Source organism: Crinia signifera, chromosome 6 (assembly GCF_055691185.1).
Source record: "Crinia signifera chromosome 6, ASM5569118v1, whole genome shotgun sequence".
NCBI classification, from domain to species: domain Eukaryota; kingdom Metazoa; phylum Chordata; class Amphibia; order Anura; family Myobatrachidae; genus Crinia; species Crinia signifera.
Window position 1 is genome coordinate 115,312,222 of NC_139222.1, and position 7,816 is coordinate 115,320,037.

Below are 7,816 nucleotides of genomic sequence, written 5' to 3' on the forward strand. Positions count from 1 at the left end.
TGTCGAATTCATGGCCGTTTCTCAACAATCCATGGCCGCTTTCCCCGTCACGGCCTCTTTTCGGCAAAGCTGGGACAGGATTTTGACTGTCTGAACTTTGTGACAGTTGGAATCCAAGATTGAATACCCCCCTGGTCTATCATTAACTAGTATAGAAACACATGATAATGGTTCTTATTTAAATATACCTAAACTAAGAGCTGCTTCCTAGAGCAAGCCCATACTGCTCCTTGTGGCATATCAGGACAAGTACCTCCTCCTAATGCAAGCTACCTTATGTCTCTCACCAGGGGGGTGCTACGGGGACAACTGCCCCGTGCCCGGCCACTCTCACGGTGATATCACCTAGGTGCTTGAAAGGGAGGGGTAATATTAAGTAAGAAAAAAAACATTGTTTTCCAAAGCACACTGAATGATACCAGTGGGCTACAGCTATCTGGATGTGGTGGTTAACCAATATAGGGAATGCAAAGCATTCTGAATATTGGTAAATCTGGCACATATAAACCTATGGGGAATGTGGCTGCAGGTGGGAATGGAGGGATCCCTAATACTTGCCACAGTCCCTCTATCCTACATCCAGGTGCTACACGGCACAATGTGTAGAAGTGCTCTCCCTGGTGCAATGTATACAGTTGGCACTACTGTGTGGTATAATGTAAACAATGGGCATTTCTGTGTGGTGTAATGTGCATTGGTACTACTATGTGGCCAAACCCTTCCATGTGAAGCCATTACATTTCTGATGCGCGCCTTTGCTGCTAACTGTCCTTATTTTGAGTATGGGGGGGGCACCAATTCCCTTTCTGGCAAAGGGTTTTAAAATATCTAGTTAGGGCACATGCAGGAGTGCATTATTCTGCTTAAAGAGGTCGCTGCTATGAGAAGCATTCCGGTAAACTGTATTGTACAGATAGTTAAATATCTGTAATGGTATGAACACACGGTACAATCCAGCATACAATTTTGAATGTATAGTCGAAATCGCATCTGGATCGCATGCAGATCACACAGGTTTTTTACCTCGCGATCCCGATTCGCACTCCCGGGACAGCACAAATTAAAAACCCAGATAGACAGGGCAGCAATGACTATATAGTGCAGATCTGCACTATATAGTCAAAATTGCATGTACGATATTTTGGGTGGCTTGCTGTGCGATGCGATCCCGATGCAATCTGATCGCATCAGGATCGAATAGCAAGCCTAATTGACCGTGTGTACACACCATAAGAATGAAACACAAAATCTAATGGTGAGATTTAACATTAGATTTTGACTATATAGTCAAAATCGTATCGGGATCGCATGGTGATCGAACAGGTTTTAAGCTTTCTATCCCGATGCGATGCCGATGTGTGCTCCTGTTCAGCACATATGGAATAGCCAAATAGACAGTGCAGCAATGACTATACAGTGCAAATCGAATGTAGATAGCATGAATTGTATGTAAATAGTACAGAGTTAGCAAAGATTGCATAGCAATTGAATCTTAAGTTGAATAGCAAGGGAATCTCACCGTGTGTACACACCATTAATCTTACTGTCAGATATACATAAATATAAGTGTAGGAATTCCACTTTGTTTTGCATTTGTAACATATCAGTGGGAAAAGATAGACACCACAATGTCAAATATACAAAATTGACTTCTAAATCTCTCAGGAAATCCATAATTACAAATTACATGCTGCAATTTATGGCAAAACCATACTAAACAAATTAAACTTTGTTGTTCCTAAAATCATATTATTGTGAGTTATTATCAAGTTTCCATGTAGGATTAAAAAAACTGGAACTAATCCAGATGTCTACCATCCTCACTGTCCATGGAGAGCAGTAAATCTCTCTGTAGGCTGAGAACTATACTGGCTTTTTCAGAGCTATCCACATATAAGGCTTCCATTTTGTCTTCTACAGATCTCTCTCATATGTGCCATGTCAGTGTCAACAATCACTGAGAGATGTAATCGAATGTTCCTCACCCTATGTAGAACATACTAAAGGTTCTAAAAATAGCAACCAATAAGGTTCTGTCTATCATTTTTATGGTTATTCTGGTTCACTCTTTCTGACAAAATCCTTCTTAGATGGACAAAACCATGTGCACTGCAGGTGGGGCAGATGTTACTTGTGCAGAGAGAATTAGATTTGGGTGGGTTTTTACTTCAAAGTGAGATCTATATTGCAGTGTAAAAATAAAGCACCCAGTATTTACCCTGCACAGAAACAAAATAACTCACCCAAATCTAATTCTCTCTGCACATTTTAAATCTGCCCCCCTGCAGTGCACATGGTTTTGTCCATCTAAGAAGGATTTTGTCAGAAAGAGTGAACCAGAATAACCCCCATAATCTGGTTGCTGTGGGTATCATAACGTTTTTTTTTTTTTTATATTTAGAACGTTAAGTAAATTACCCCAGTAGTCAGGAGCTACTGTTTATTAGTGAACCCTAAGCAATTTTGAGCGAATTTGCACTGAAACCAAGGAGGTGGCGATAAACGCTATTGCAACAGTACCTTGCACCCTTTACAATTAAAAGGATAAACCCCTTGGGATAATTCATAGGAGTCACCCACTGCTGTGTTGCATATTGTGAACTTGGATTTGGGGGGAGGAGGGTGACCCAAATGACATGCACCTGGGCTTGCCATCCACAAGTTCCACCACTGAAATATACCTTTTATTTTTATAGGTACTGCTTCAGAGTTATATGCAAATCCAGCAACTGGGTGCAAATTAAAATATGCTCACGGAAAATAATTAGAGTTCCCTCCAACATGACCCATTCCATTAGGTACAAAATGCTCTGTTTCTGGACTTCCCTGCCAGTGGCAGTTGCAGATGTGAGGCTGCAGCACAGTCCAATATTCAAAAAGGGGAGCCACACCTAATGCCACTCCAAACAGCACTGTCCTGGACTCACTGGCAGTTGATGTGATCCCTCTCTTTGAATTACTATATAGATTCCATCAGTCATTAAAGCTGAAGGATTTCTTCGCTAGGAATCCCCAACCCACTAGACAAATTAATCAGTTTAAAACTAAAAGTAATTTTGACCCTCCTTGCTCCAACCGCTCCATAGACACTTTCATTAGATCGGTCAAAAGAGACACCTTAGACTTTGTAGCTCAACAGAAAGTATCTTACTCTAATTTACCCAAAGGACAGAATATGGCCCTAAAAAAACTAGGAGCCAATACAGATATCACCATCCGCCCCGCTGACAAGGGGGGCGGGGTGGTGATATTAAATAGGGCAGATTATATCTGCGAGTTTAATAGACAACTTTCTGACACCATCTGCTACAGGAAATTGACCTATGATCCAACCTATGCCTATAAAAAAGAAATTGACTCCATCATTCAAATGGGTCATATTAACAATTGGTTGGACGAACCGACGTTTTATTTCCTGACGCAGACTCATCCCCTCATTCCAATCCTATATGTGTTACCTAAGGTACACAAGACCTTGGTTAATCCACCAGGTAGACCTATTGTCTCCTCCTGCCGTTCGTTGTGTCAGCCGCTTGCACAATACATCGACTTCTGGCTACAACCAGTTGTGCAGAATACAGCGTATTATTTATGCGACACAACGGATTTCATCCACAAATTGAAACAGCTGGATACATTTCCTGTCAACTCGCTGTTGGTGACGCTGGATGTTTCCAGCTTGTACACCAACATCAAGCACAAGGAAGGGCTTGATGCAGTCAGGAGTCTGGTTTCCACCAGTCCACACTATGGGGGTCCCAATTGTCAATTTTTTGTTATTATTAATGGAGATAGTTTTAACTAAAAATTATTTTCTTTTTGAATTTTTTTTTATTTACAGTTGCAGGGTACTGCGATGGGGTCAAACATGGCCCCCGCGTACGCCAATTTATTTATGCACATGTACGAGAATCAACATATTATGTCACACAGTTATTACTCTTCATTTATATTTTTTTATGTTCGATACATTGATGACCTCTTCATGGTGTGGACTGGTGGACCTGAGCTAGAGACCAAATTTGTAGACTTCCTTAATGCCCTGGAGACCACAATACGCTTTACTCTAGCATTCAGTGAGTCCTATATCAGCTTTCTAGATGTGGGAGTCACAATCAGTAATGGTTCAATTGTGACGAGCATTTACAGAAAACCGACTGATAAAAACACTGTATTAATGGCCGATAGCTTTCATCCATTACCACTCAAACGAGGTTTGCCGCTGTCACAATTACTGAGGGTTAGACGCATTACTTCGGATGAGAATGAAGTTGGTCTAGCACTACGTGAAATGGGCAAGAGATTTGAAGAAAGAGGGTATTCTACACTGGAGATCAATGATGCGATCTCGCAGTGTAATGAGATTTCACAAGAACAAGCACCAAAATCTAAGACTGACCAAACTGACAGGATGACTTTCATTAGTACCTATTTGATAGCCTCCAAGAAAATCAGGGAGGTGGTACTTAGGCACTGGCACATTTTGCAGGCTGATGACATTATGGGACAGTACTGTATAAATAATCCGATGTTTTGTTACAAAAAAAGTAACAACATCAAGGATTTGATTGCGAAATCAGATTTAGTACCCATAAAACGTCTAAATGGTTGGCACCTAAAAATGGTAGCTTTAAATGTTCAAAATGTGTCAATTGTCAATTTTTATTAACATCTCCTGTTTTTGTTGACCCTAGAACTTCTATGTCATACCCAATATGCCACCATCTCACCTATGACAGCCGATAAGTCGTTTATGCCATTATTTGTAATTGTAAATTGGTCTACATCGGAAAGACGATAAGGACACTAAAGGAAAGAATCGCCATGCACCGATCATCTTTAAAAAAAGCTTTTACTTCAATGAGGCTACTACACCACCAGTGGCTAAGCATTTCCATCTGCTTAAACATTCAATGAAAGACTTTCGTTTCATGCCGGTCGATCACGTTCCCCCACTAAGGAGGGGAGGAGACCATGGTAACTTACTGCTATGTAAGAAAAGTTTCTGGATTAATCAGTTGGACTGCACTTCACCCAATGGACTTAATGAGGAGCAATCATTACATTGTTTCCTCTAAGTTTCCTCTAAATTTTCCTATCCCCGCGATTTATATTATATGGGTATTTATTTTTTAACTGTCACTCACAAGTATCATTCCGGATTGTATTTTGCTTCTGTAAATGCTGGTTCACTCACATACCCCTGTTCTCCCACAGCTGATACGCCTAGCCTTATGTGCTTTATGCTCCTTAGATATCTGGAGAGGGAGAGATATTCCTACCCTCTTATGCATTACTTTGTGCTGCGGCGCTCTCTCCACTTGAGCGGCGTGCCCCGGCAGACTGCTGGGATCGCTACTCTAATGTGGGGATAAGACGCGCTGCCCAGTCAGTGGCGTGGTGTCACCATAGTAACAGATGCCATGTTCTGGTTGACAACTGTTCCGACGTCTGTGCTTTGTGTTAGACGCCTGCCACACATGTTTACAAGCGTTACCCGGAAGACGGACGCAGTGTCCGCCTATTGGCTGTTCCTGCGCTGCGTCATTTCCGGATGTACGCATTACAGATGGAGCTCAGACCAGATAGCATAATTGGCGCGATGCGGCATGGTGAGGACAGGTGGATTATGAGCAGGTGAGCCAGCAGGTGTTGTGTATCATCTAGATTGTATGCACTATATATATCCGGTTCATACTGGGGGTCACTCATGCTCCTGACGATGGTGGACACACACCGAAACAGCCGTCGGGCATCAGTGACCGCCCAGTGGACCATCATGTTTTTGATCATCTGTGGTAACTTTACCTATTTTGGACTGTGTTTCTTTTTCACTGCATGATGTGTCCCATTTGGATTGTTTGGATTGCACTGGCTCGTGTTTTGATATAAAACAAATTATTGCCTTTAAAGTGGATGGGCTGGCTTCTTATTTTTTCTATATATATACATATATATATATATATATATATATACACACACCAAAATTCCACTCCGCGCTAATAAATAATATACAGATTAGAAGAGGCAGCCCAATCTAAAATTCCCTGAGGGTTAGGGAATTAATACAAAAACATACAACCCAATAGTGATCTGGCGCCAATGACACTTGATTAACACCAACAATTTCGTAGGGATTGTTCCTAATCTCCAACACGACCAAGAAGAAGCGTTGTTCATCCACAAGAGGCTTTCATTAAAAAATATTTTCGGATGTCAACAGAACACAGAAATCCCTATCTATATATAGCTATATCTATCTATCTATCTATCTATCTATCTATATATATATATCTATCTATCTATCTATATATATATATAGATAGATAGATAGATAGATATATCTATCTATATATATAGATATATCTATCTATCTATATATATATATATATATATATATATATATATATATATATATACACTTTTTTGGACGCCGGGCTCACCACCGATTGTGTGTTCCTTGTCGGGTGCCTTCATCCACAGCAATACAGACAATAGAATGATGCTGTGCTCCGGATAATATGTACACATTATACATGTTTATTTGTATGCATGTATCTCCTGTTTTGAGACACTATCACCATGTCTGTAATACGATGTTCCTGTCCTTCCTCCACAGCCCGCCCCACGTGACTGCAGGCCAGCCCCGCTCTGACGCGCCTGAGGGATGCCACTGGGAATCACGGTGACGTCATCATGGCGCGGCCACATCCGGAAGTATGCCCAGCGGTCCACGTGAGTGAGCGCAAGCTGCAGGAGGGGGTAAGTGACTGAGCTTATTTAAACTGTTGTCACACATCACTGTACACTTTACCACTACCTGTCCTGACGAAGGGGGAGACCCCGAAACGTAGACGGACCCGACTCATGACTGAATAAACAGTCTATTTTGTTTTCACCTGCAAAAGACCCTGAGTGCCCTTTGTTCTATTCTCCATATTTATCAGGGGCTGCAAGGCCCTGATTGCTGGCACCGGGGCACTTCTACCCCACTTTGGCTTTACCTAAGTCCTGCAGTGCCGAATCCATCCCTGCTCTATACATATATATATATATATATATATATATATATATATATACACACACCAAAATTCCACTCCGCGCTAATAAATAATATACAGATTAGAAGAGGCAGCCCAATCTAAAATTCCCTGAGGGTTAGGGAATTAATACAAAAACATACAACCCAATAGTGATCTGGCGCCAATGACACTTGATTAACACCAACAATTTCGTAGGGATTGTTCCTAATCTCCAACACGACCAAGAAGAAGCGTTGTTCATCCACAAGAGGCTTTCATTAAAAAATATTTTCGGATGTCAACAGAACACAGAAATCCCTATCTATATATAGCTATATCTATCTATCTATATATATATATATATCTATCTATCTATCTATCTATATATATATAGATAGATAGATAGATAGATATATCTATCTATCTATATATATAGATATATCTATCTATATATATATATATATATATATATATATATATATATATATATATATATATACACTTTTTTGGACGCCGGGCTCACCACCGATTGTGTGTTCCTTGTCGGGTGCCTTCATCCACAGCAATACAGACAATAGAATAATGCGGCACTTCAGACCTGTTGAAAACTTGAATAAGTTTCTTTAGGCTTCAGCAACGTTCAATACGGCTCAAAATCACTAGTGACCTATACCACATACAAATAGCAATCAGGTGTACATTGCATCAGGAGAACGGTAAAAGGATCCACCCCTGGCGCAACAGCATGCAGAAGGAATCAGTGCCACCTGTGGAAGGTCAGTCAGACCTACCCA